Genomic DNA, 12,900 nt, shown 5'->3' on the forward strand with positions numbered 1-12,900 from the left:
CTCTAAAACGAGTGAAAATGAACATTTCCACTAAAAATTTGTTTTGTTGTGCTTTTTTTACTTTCATTACATGGCAAGTTCTCGGTAAATTTACCAAGAATAGTAATAATAACAGGGCATAATAGACTCTGATTTGTTTACTTTAATCTAATTTTAGAGGATAATGTTGCCATAGGTTAGCGGCATGGTGTTTGTATAAATATCTTAGATAATACCAACCAAACGCTTGATTTCCTGTTGTTGTTGGTTTTTTTTATCAATCATCACACACATTGACCCTCCCCACACACATTTTATGTAGATATCATACATTGTATGTGATGCCACATACCTTCCATTCTTTGCCTGCCATACCTACCCAATAACGTGCACAATATAGGTTTGAGGATTTTTATCACTGGTTATAAACCGTTATTTGATCATTAAGTTATGGTGACAGATTTGAAGTTCCAACAATATAGAATCGAGCTTAAGAATAACTACAAGATATATAAGTTTTCTATTTCTTTCAAACGGTGGTGAGGGGTATGGGGTGATGACATTTTCATGATATCAACTAGAAGGGTTTTATCGCAAAGCGAGCTAATTCAATATTTGGTAAGTTGAGCCTGCTGCTAAAAAAAGTAATTAATAAGAAAATACAGAATATCTTTAATCATAACTTCTAGAATATTCCTTGTAATGTTACAAATTAGATATTACTGGAAAGATCTAATTTTGATGTATCTGACGATGAACTTATTTTGAAATGTTTAAAAATGGCCCTCAGACCATTTTGCAATAAAACTCTTCATTATAATTGCAAATTCAACATCCCGTAATTTGTTTCCTGTTTTCATCAAAGTCAAGTACTGTGTATATAGAACGCAGAACGTGTGGATTTTTATCAAACAATGACCTTTCAGAACTTATATTAATTCATTCATTGATTGATTGATTGATTCATTGAATAAATAATATTGAATTGATTTGCATGCCACGGAAAATTATCACAAACCATCTAGTCTACACAGAGCTGCAGTTTGTGGGTGTTGTTGTCATTATGTTCATCATTAAGATTAAGATAAATTTTTATTTATTTTCTATTTAATTTCACGAGTTCATCCAAAAACAAACAAACAAACAAACAAACAAACAAAAGTCCGGAGACCATGACGGAGGTAGGGGATAAGTGAAAGATAGTATTATTAAGAATTAATTTTGGGCTGGAAGAGTTTTACAAAAATGAAAATGTGTGCAGAGGTTGGTGACAGTAGAAGAAAAGGGTATGAGAGTAATGTAGAGAAATACGAGGAAAGTAGAAAAAGAAGAATAAAAAATTGAGAAAGAAGAAAGAGAAGGAGAAAGAGGAAGGAGGAGGAAATAAAAGGACGAAAAATAGGAATGGCGGGATTTGGATAGACAAGTGCTCTTAAATTTAGCCCAGAACTTGAGCAAACAAAACAGTCTTCGGTTTCCAGTTTCCGATTTTGGCCACAAATGTGTTTTGATAGCGGGTGCTATATTTCCTGATGATAGTATTCCCTTTCCCCCGTTTTCATCCCGTCATTACTGTCATGCGAACACTAATCCTGATGTAGTTTTGAGAGGATTGTTTTGGCGATGAAATAACTAAAATATTTGAAAAAAAAAATTACCAATTTTCTGTATGTAGTAATTAAAAAAAAAGATAAATAAAAACACATGCATATGCTACTAACATCATAATATTAACAGCGGTTACTAACCATACGTATCAAAACAAAAACACTTACTATAAGCCCTTGTTCCGAAAATAACCTTTTCCCATTTCATCAAATGTAACCCTATCTTGTTTCTTAAAGCGATTTATTTTTCTTTATCCCGATATTCTATTATCTTCTCATAAACTTCCTCAAAGGTAGGAATAGCACCTTCCGACCTAAATCTAAATATATGTATAATCTTTCAACATACAAATTATTGTATAACATTTGGTAGAAGGGTCCTTTCCAACGATAACGATATCGCAGTTCAATGTTCAATTAACGATCGCCCCGTCACTGTACAGGCATGCTAACCTGAAAACATTGAACTGCACATTACTTGAATATGAGACCATTCTGAAGCAAATTTTCACACAATAGATATATAATGTATTCTTAGATTAATCCCACAAGGATTGGAACAATCATCCCCCAGCATTCCCACTAATTCCCACTGATCAGTTACTAGCAATCCACTTTAAACGTGTCAATAATATTCGGCCACAAAGGCAACCCCCCCCCCCACCCAAAAAAAAAAAGAGAAGAAAAAATAATGTTTATATGTTTCTGCCTTTTGCTTAGAAAAAGAACACTGATTATTTTCAATAAAACCAAATAAAAAAAAACCATTCGTATGAACAACTCCATTTAAGTATTGTACTAAAATTCCATGACTTTCATCAAAAGCGTTGTGCTTCTCGGTCTTAAAAAATATAAGTTCATAAACTTTTCCGGATGGGACATCTTGAAACAAAATTATATTAAGAAAAAAATTAAACGAAATACATGCAGTTCTCTTTATTAACGAAAAAAAAATCATGTATTTCCCTCATAATTCTCGCTTTTTAAAGCTGCATCACCTAAATTATGTGGCCACACACTCACAAACACCCTTACACCGCACACCTAATACTATACTCATACGCGTACACGAGTGCAAACACATACACATATAGAAATAAACAATGTCAACTTTCTTCTCACTTTCGGGAGGGAGGTGTTTTTGGACTTGACGTCCTTATTTATTTTCACAATATTGTTCACAACCATCGGTCTGTTGGCGTTGAAAGTGTTCATATTCACAATAAAAAGCGCAAACTATACACACTAGGATATAAGCAAGATCGACGCTTGGTTTAGAGTTCCGAAATAATGATAAAATTTCACCATATTCTACACATTTATCAGGTAGCAGAAGTTTTGTGTCGACGGAATATACAGGCACAGCCCGATTTGGAAAAATCATTCTGGTGGAAGGATAAGAATATAATTTTCAATTCTTTCCTATAGGAATATCAAGGGTCCATGCCCCTGTTATTATTCACAAACTTTACTCAATGAACGATCGACAAAACCAGGTTATAGACGGATTTCATCACAGACAATGTATCCCCGAAAACGTGTAAGCACAGATCTACAAAATGTAACATTATGCATGAAATCAATATAATGTAACATCTTATACTGCCCTGACTTAACTGCTAAAGGGCAGTATAACAACAGAAAGTGTACAAAGGTACGTAAGCATTTACAGTGATACAAAATTCACAACGCGCTCTTAAAACAACCATAACTTATACATATACATTGCACATGCTTGTGCCAGCTTGCCATCATTCTTGGATACATATGCCTACTGCTGCTGCATACGCGTTTTGTCACGTGTATTCATTCAATTGCATATTTGCAGAATCTACTGATTATCAAATGTAATTTACCTTTATGAATTCCGGCTGCAATACATTATCACAGAATGCTATACATTACAGGGATTCATCCCAACTGCTCGGGGCAATTATGCAGAATAACAGTAATCTGTCTGTGTTATAGGATTATGTACAGATATTCATTTGGCAACTTTCTACGGAAGACAATGAAAAGTTTCGCCATTTGAAACGTATCGCGTCAAGTCCAAGGAGTAACTGGGATACTTTATGGGGACAGATTTACTCTTTGAGCTTGTTATGCTTATTCACATTTTCACGTGGAAAGAAAAACGGTCCAAGGCACTTTATAAATACACATAGTAATGTAATCTGCATTCAAATATAGGGTATAGCCGTTAGCAAGAGAATACTAAGGTATGATTTACATAGTTGTCATGCTGATATCACTTATTTCTGCATACAGTATCTGAATGGCATTCTCATTCTCTGGTATGTAGGCTCCGTGCCTATAATATACAGAAAACTTCTTCGTATATACTTGATTTTGTTTCCTTCATTCTTGTAGTCCGTATAGATTGCCCTTCGGGCGATTCTGAACAAGTTTCCCTCTTCATTTAAAAATGTATTCTAATCCGGAGAGGTCCAAATTGTCTTATCATCTTTACCAACAGCGAAAAAACAAAACCCGCCACTAAACAAACAAAAAGCCGTCGATTCGTCAATAAATATTCACGCAGAGTATCCTGTTGGGATACAATACGTCATCATGCATTCAGTACTGACTTCTGTCGTTCTTTTTTTAAGATAATTTTTTACAAGCTTTATGTGAGAAACAATTTACGAAATATCAACGTTCCTTATGTTCGTTCTGCGTATAGATATAAATTATTCATAAAATCATTAAAACCTATGAGACTTTGTAAAGGCATACTTCCTGAATTTTGCAAAGGTATATATACATTAGCAAAAATAAGAAAATAGGATGAAAACCATTTTCGTAAAGACTCGTGCACTTTTAGAATGTTTTTGTTTTTCGTTCCACTTGTTACATATTTACTATTCCAAGCACTTGGTTCTTGTTTGATTTACATTGCTTCGCTTTTTCTTTGTACAAGTTTTGCTGTCGTAACAAATGATAATCATCGGCTCTATTCCACTATTACCATAATGATTATTATCATTCACAACATCATCACCATCACAGCTGTTAATGCATCTTGAATTTACCTAAGGGCAAACACAAAGGGAACAAACTGCCCCACATATATTATATTGATGTCTCTTTCAGAAATTAAGTGTGAAAAGACACCGGAGTATAGCAAGCTGGTGAATTGATGTCATAACACTGAACTTAAAGGCATAATTTACCATTTGCAGATGAAACAAAAACCCAGCAATAGTGCTTTAAGATAGTTCTAAAATGTGAGTTAGGGACAGAAATAACCACAGTAAAAATTTGAATCTGGATAATTGATGTAAAGTATTGTTAAATACACAAAATGTGAACAATAGTTATAATAAGAATGCTTCCAGACTAAACCGTCTACAGTTATGGTCTATTGAGAAAAATACTGACATCTCATTATATTTTAGGCTTTATTGCCAAAAATATTTTATGGTAGGATGTTTTGTGATACAACAGACCTATACATATGCATCAAATGTGATATCTTGAACATTTTTTAAATCACTGCCCCCAAAAGTAAACTGTACCTTTAAATTATGCTGATGAGGAAAAAGTGTCATCATAAATTCACCTTAAAGTCACGTGTTCACACGATTTGCTTGATGATGGACAGTTGCTTTCGTGTCATTATGTCGGCATGCAAATCGAATACTTCAGGAAAAGCATGATATTATGTGGTCATTACATAATATTTCTCTCACCACAAGCGAAGCAAACAAAGTAAAAATCCTATTTGAGTTTGAATTTCAGCGGAGTACACGTTGAGGGCGTTCTCTACACATGTGGGATATTTTGGTATACCGATGCAATGTCGTCATCGTCGTCGTTGTCGCCGCCGTCTCCGTCTACCCTTGGATCCAGATTAGCGTAGACGATCTTTTCACTTTTAGAGGACTCAATTACAACCTGCGCGTCAGTATTGACGTACAGTGCTTCGTCACAATTAGGCGATTGACTTGCAACCTTCCCTGGAGTATTGACGTACAGGGCTTCATCACAGTCAGGCGATGGATTTGCGACCTTCCTAGGAGACTGAGTGTTGACGTACACGGCTTCATCGCAGTCAGACGACTCACCGGCAATCTTTCCATCTGTGTTGACGTATATGACATCTTCTTCGTCTTTGACGTCGTTCGCCGCACCGATGTATTCGTTGATGGTGTCGTATGTGAAGAAATACTCTTCCTTTATAAGCATACGAGATAATTAAATGCGAATATACATTATTGGATGGTACAGCAAAATGCAATTATTGACAGAATTATTGACTCTTCATGCATCAATCCCATGAATATCATTTGCCTTTGACGAGGGCGGTCTTTTCAAAATCTTTATTCTCCTTTTCTGGACCAAAATTCTGGAATTCTCTTGATAACAATATAAAAGAAACATTAAGTTTTCATACCTTTTCCTAAAAGTTAAAGAATGATAAAAAAAACACCCCAAACTCGTCTGCAATATAGTAAGTTACTTTTTTTCTTTACTTTTGATTTTCTAAATTGTTTGATTTAACTACTTTTTGTACATCGGCGAGCCGGAGCTTCTGTGCCTCCAGTGCCCTGGTTATGACCCACCACTTCCTTCTCCCCCCCCCCCCCCCTTTATTGTCGACCTCGGACTTACTACCTTCCTCACTAATCCTTCTGTCCTCTCATCCTTTCTTCCTTTACAAAATAGCCGTCTTGTGTTAATGTGCGTCCTCGCGTGTGCATGTATGGGTGTATTACTCTGTCTTTTGTATCACTGAGGCAAATTGCCTTCTTTTTTTCAATTTGTTTTCTCATTTTTTTTTCTCACGAGGGGACTGCATACTACAAGCTCTGCTTTTTAGCAGTCCCCTCCATTTCCAGCGATTTTGTTTCTGCCTTTACCATATTAATATAATATTTCTTTGTATCTTTGTTGATAATTTACTTGTGTCTTTATCACAGGTTATTATGTTCATCGCATTTCCTGACATCTGTATATACGAACATCTATTGCATTTTTAACTATTTGTTTCTTGGAAATGAACTTGAACTTGAATTATTTAAAGAGCATTGCACTCAGTGTCTTCTAAATTATATTACAAGTTATTCGCAGCTTGTACCCAAACCAACAAACTTTAGAACAAAATGATCCAGCTGTCTGAGGTGAAATCAAATCTTTTATGAAACATAAAAAGAAAATGAATGGGAAATGAGCGATACTTAAAAAAAAACTCTAAAAGACCAAACTCAGCTGAGACTTGTCTCATTTTCAACCTTGGGCACATGCCTCATTCTGATGCATACTTCACTTTGAGACTTGCCTCATTTTTAACCTTGCCTCACTCTGAAACTAACCCATTCTATACCTTGCCTTACTCTGCGACCTGTGTCATTCTTAACCATGACTCACTGTGAGATTTGAATCATTAACTTTTCTTACTCTAAGACTTGCCTCATTATCAACCTTCCACCACTGTGAGACCTGCGTCATCCTTGACTCACTCTGCGGTATGACTCACTCTGAGATTTGCCTCATTAACCTTGCATCCCTGTGAGACCTGCGTCTTCCTTGACTCACTCTTAGATTTGCCTCATTGTTTACCTTTCCCCATTGTGAGACCTTTGTCAGCCTTGAGTCACTCTGTGATTTGACTAACTCTGAAATTTGCCTCATTAACCTTGCCTCACTGTGAGACCTGCGTCATCCTTAACTAACTCAGATTTGACTCACTCTGAGATTTGCCTCATTATTAACCTTGCTTCACTGTGAGACCTTTGCCAGCCTTGAGTCACTCTGTGATTTGACTAACTCTGAAATTTGCCTCATTAACCTTGCATCAGTGTGAGACCTTTGTCAGCCTTGAGTCACTCTGAAATTTGCCTCATTAACCTTGCCTCACTGTGAGACCTGCGTCATCCTTAACTAACTCAGATTTGACTCACTCTGAGATTTGCCTCATTATTAACCTTGCTTCACTGTGAGACCTTTGTCAGCCTTGAGTCACTCTGTGATTTGACTAACTCTGAAATTTGCCTCATTAACCTTGCATCAGTGTGAGACCTTTGTCAGCCTTGAGTCACTCTGAAATTTGCCTTATTAACCTTGCCTCACTGTGAGACCTGCGTCATCCTTAACTAACTCAGATTTGACTCACTCTGAGATTTGCCTCATTATTAACCTTGCTTCACTGTGAGACCTTTGTCAGCCTTGAGTCACTCTGAGATTTGACTAACTCTGAAATTTGCCTCCTTAACCTTGCATCAGTGTGAGACCTTTGTCAGCCTTATGTCACTCTGAAATCTGCCTAACCTTGCCTCACTGTGAGACCTGCGTCATCCTTGACTAATTCAGATTGCAATCACTCTGAGATTTGCCTCACTATTTACCTTGCTTCACTGTGAGACCTTTGTTATACTTGACTAACTCTGAGATTTGACTAACTCTGAAATTTGCCTCAGTATTAACCTTGCCTCACTGTGACACCTGTCAGCCTTGAGTCACTCTGAGATTTGCCTCATTTTTAACCTTGCCTCACTGCAAGACCTTTGTCGTCTTTGAGTCACTCAGATTTGACTCACTCTGAGATTTGCCTCTTTGTTAACCTTGTCTCACTGTGAGACCTTTTTCAGCCTTGAGTCACTGTGAGATGTGATTCACTCTGAAATTGCCTCATTATTAACCTTGCCTCACTGTGAGATTTGCCTCATTAACCTCGCACCACACTGAGTCTTGCCTCTTTATAAACCTTGCCTCGGTTGAATACTCTGAAACATAGGTCATACCGATCTTTCTCTCATTATAAGTCTCACCTCAGTCTGGACCATGTGTGGTCGCTCGACTCTCAACATCTTCACGGTCTGGAAGACATCTACAGCACCCTCCTTGTCAAGCTGATGAATGCACTCCATGACAGCACAGAACACTCCTGTGCGACCAACACCGTTCCTACAACAAAAATAACAAAGAAAAGCATTACTAGGATATTTGTCATGGCATTCTCCCGGCTTCTCAAAATCAAATCCTACACAGTTAAATTTCCACGATATACTGACATCATCCACAGTCCGAGCCTAAATAGAAAGAAATTTATTTGTTTGTTGATGTGATATTCTATGATGAATAGTTTATTCAAAAGACATCTTCGACAAGTTCAATATGAATAAAAAGATGCCTTTGTTTTGTTTTGTTCATGTTACTGTTTTCCTTTCTTCTTTATTTTTTTTCTCTCCCTCTATCACGGCGGGAGGGGGGGGGGGGGCGGGGTAGCCGGGCCTTCCTTTTTATTTTTGCATAATACATAGGAGTATACAGGGTCTTGCCACTTGGCACTCATACATTTGGGTTTTTTTCAGAAAAAAAATATATTTGGTTTTATATTTTGTTGTTTATCTTTGTTTGGTAGCAGCCGATGTTGTTGGAGGAGTGGCATAAAAAACTGTGAAGTGTCAGCCGGTTTTTGTTTCGTTTTGTTCTTAATTATCAGCCGGCGAACCCCGAAAGTAGAACCAAAAAAAAAATATTAAGCCCTTTACACTATCAATTATCATCCAAAATGTCTCCATGGGCGTCCTGTTCCCATGAACTAGGCCCACTCATCTTTTAAAATATAGCATCGGCCCTGTATATTACATCTTCATTCCACACAGGCCCCCTGTACCGACTGTGTCGCTGCGTGACGGCAGCATCCATGAACTTACGAGCAATGAACCAGGAGAGGAAAGTCCGAGGAGCTCTCCCACGGGTGGCAACGACGGAGTCTCTTCACGAGCTTCAGTAGTGACCTTGCGCAGGTAGAGTTCTCTGCCGGGCTGCGCGGCCAGCGCCGGAGCTGGTACTGGGTCACGTTCCTCGGGGTTCGGATCTGTAATTAAGATTATGATAATATGAACCCTTTTAAATTCAATCAATTTGCTCAAAATCGAAATGAATTATCATTTTGTTAAGCCATTGTAAAAGAGAAACATGAACTCCAATCTTTTACGATAATGTCGCTAATTGAAAACTCAATTGTGAATTGAGCAATTTAGCATTATGGAACTTCTGCAAACAAAACAAACAAATACGTATGAAAAACAAACGATTACACGAAATAGAATTTACTTACAGTACTCTACCTCACACAAAGTGTAGATAAATATCATCACTGTCAAGTTACAGCACCAAACAACAGATACTAGTATGCGGTTTCTGGAACTTGACGGGTACAATTACGACACTCGGTCTCGTAAATATGACAGCATAGTTGACCCGAAATTTGACTTTTCATTACTTAAATGTATTGCCTTTGCAAAGCCGGCTTTTCATTGGTTGAAGGTCTTCGCCTTCGCGAAGCCGAAAAAACGATATGACTTGCCTCCTTGCATGTCCTGCCGGATCCAGGAAACCGAAATTATGGTACAATTGTATCTGACATCTCGACTGCTCGCCCTCTCGAATCTAAGAATTCGAGGTGACGAGATCTCACATCTCGACTGCTCGCCATATCGATTCAAAGGATTCGAGTTGACGAGATTTCACATCTCGACTGTTCGCCCTCTCGAATTTAAGGATTCGAGGTGACGAGATCTCACATCTCGACTGCTCGCCCTCTTGAATCTAAGAATTCGAGGTGACGAGATCTGACATCTCGACTGCTCGACCTCTCGAATCCAAGAATTCGAGGTGACGAGATCTCACATCTCGACTACTCGCCCTCTCGAATAAAAAAATTCGAGGTGACGAGATCTCACATCTCGACTGTTCGCCCTCTCGAATACAAGAATTCGAGGTGACGAGATCTCACATCTCGACTACTCACTCTCTCGAATGTAAGAATTCGAAGTGACGAGATCTCACATTCCGACTGCTTGCCCTCTCGAATTTAAGAATTCGAGGCGACGAGATCTCACATCTCGACTGCTCGCCCTCTCCAATCTAAGAATTCAAGGTGACGACATCTCACATCTCGACTTCTCGCCCTCTCGAATTCCAGAATTCGACGTGACGAGATCTCACATCTCGACTTCTCGTCCTCTCGAATACAAGAATTCGAGGTGACGAGATCTCATATCTCGACTCTTCGCCCTCTCGAATCCAAGAATTCGAGGTGACGAGATCTCACATCTCGACTGTTCGGCCTCTCGGATCCAAGAATTCGAGGTGACGAGATCTCACATCTCAACTGCTCGCCATATCGATTCTAAGGATTCGAGGTGACGAGATCTCACCTCTCGACTGCTCGCCCTCTCGAATCTAAGAATACGAGGTGACGAGATCTCACATCTCGACTGCTCGCCCTCTCGAATCTAAGAATACGAGGTGACGAGATCTCACATCTCGGCTGTTCGCCCTCTCGGATCCAAGAATTCATTTCATTTCATTTCATTTCATTTCATTTATTTCCACTTTCATAATTGGTTTACAAACTTTGCATAAAAAACAAACAGACAAACAAACAAACAAAAATACATAGTGTCAAATATGATAGTGGCGGAATCATGAGAAGCACAAAGTAGGCTTATTGAAAATGATCCCTTAAGAAATATTGTGATGTAAATATATGTAATAATTTATAATCATTGGTTTGTAACTGAGTTGAAACAAACATGAATGCAAAATACGATAAGATTTACAACTTGAATCAATAAAAAAACGGATACGTGTAGATATGAAAGTAGAGAAGAAAAGAAGAAAACTCCATATTTAACTATTCCTCAACTTGTAACTTAATTGCATCAAAAAGATGTTGTTTATACAATCTTTTAAATTGTCTTACGGTCTTACTGATCCTGAAAACTATATTTAAATTATTCCATAAAATAGTACCTTTGTAAAATATTGATGACTGCGTACAAGATGTGCGATTTAATGGGGGATGAATACTCGGAGCGTTTCTGGTATTATAATCATGAATTGAACTATTGAGAGTAAAATAATCAGAGAATACATCAGGGAGAAAACTATTATTAAGTTTAAACATGAATATTACAGACTCTAATGAAATTAAATCTTGAATGGGTAATATTTGAGTTTCTAAAAACAGAGGTAAACTGGGGGAAGCATATGTTGAATTGGTTATTAAACGCACTCCCCGTTTTTGTAATTTATGTATTCGATCAATATTCTTATTAAACGTGAATCCCCATACAATATTGCAGTAATTAATATGTGGTGAAATCAAAGCATAATACAACATTTTAAGGACATTTCTAGGAAGATACTGTAATTTATACAAAACCCCTATGTTTCTTGATATAATACTGGCTATGTAATCAATATGATAATTCCAAGATAATCTTTCATCTATAATTACTCCTAAAAATTTTGTGCTTACAACTCTATCTATTTTCATATTCTTAAAATACAATTGCAAATTGTGGTCTTTTATAATTCGCATACCAAATAAAATATAATGAGTTTTATCTATATTCAAAATCAACTTATTGGCTTCCATCCAATCACTAATATTACACAATTGTCTATTAACAATATCAAACAGTTCACATGGATCTGAGCCTTTACAAAATACACTGGTATCATCAGCAAATAAAACATAACTTAAATGTTGAGTTGATAAAGGTAAATCATTTATATATATAAGAAAAAGAAGAGGACCTAAAATCGATCCTTGTGGAACACCACAATTAATTGATCTGATGTCAGATTCAATTTCATTAACTACAGTCAACTGTTGACGATCTTTAAGGTAACTACTTAAAAATTTGAATGGGGGGCCACGTATACCATAATAATATAATTTTTGTAATAAAATGAAATGATCTATAACATCAAAAGCCTTAGTAAGGTCAAGAAATATTGTTACAGCATATTCTTTATTATCAATAGCATCATTTATTTTTTTCACAAGATCTAATATTGCTGTGGCTGTTGTATGACCCCTTCTAAATCCAAACTGACTTTTTATCAAAATACTTTGTTTATCTATAAACTCAATTAATCTATTAAATACACATTTCTCTAATATCTTTGAAAATATAGTTAACACCGATATTGGTCTGTAATTATTAATATCATTACGGTTACCCTTTTTATGAATAGGTGTTACACGTGCAATTTTCATTTTTGATGGAAAAAAACCAACAGACATACAGTCATTGAAAAGAAAACTTAATGGTTCACATATAACAGAAATTGCAAACTTTATAACTTTTATATCTATACCATCTACACCTGAACTTACATTACTTTTCATTTCCTCTACAATCGTTATTATTTCTTTTTTTGATATTGGCTTACAAAATATACTATTTTTGTTACGAGATTTCAAATATTTATCATATGAATTTTCATTTCTGTTATCATTACAGATCTGCAGTTTCTCCCCAATACTAACAAAAAAATCATTAAAACAATC

Source organism: Diadema antillarum, unplaced genomic scaffold (genome assembly GCF_040938485.1).
Source record: "Diadema antillarum isolate AM-2024a unplaced genomic scaffold, OU_Dant_1.0 seq00001960_RagTag, whole genome shotgun sequence".
Taxonomy (NCBI): domain Eukaryota; kingdom Metazoa; phylum Echinodermata; class Echinoidea; order Diadematoida; family Diadematidae; genus Diadema; species Diadema antillarum.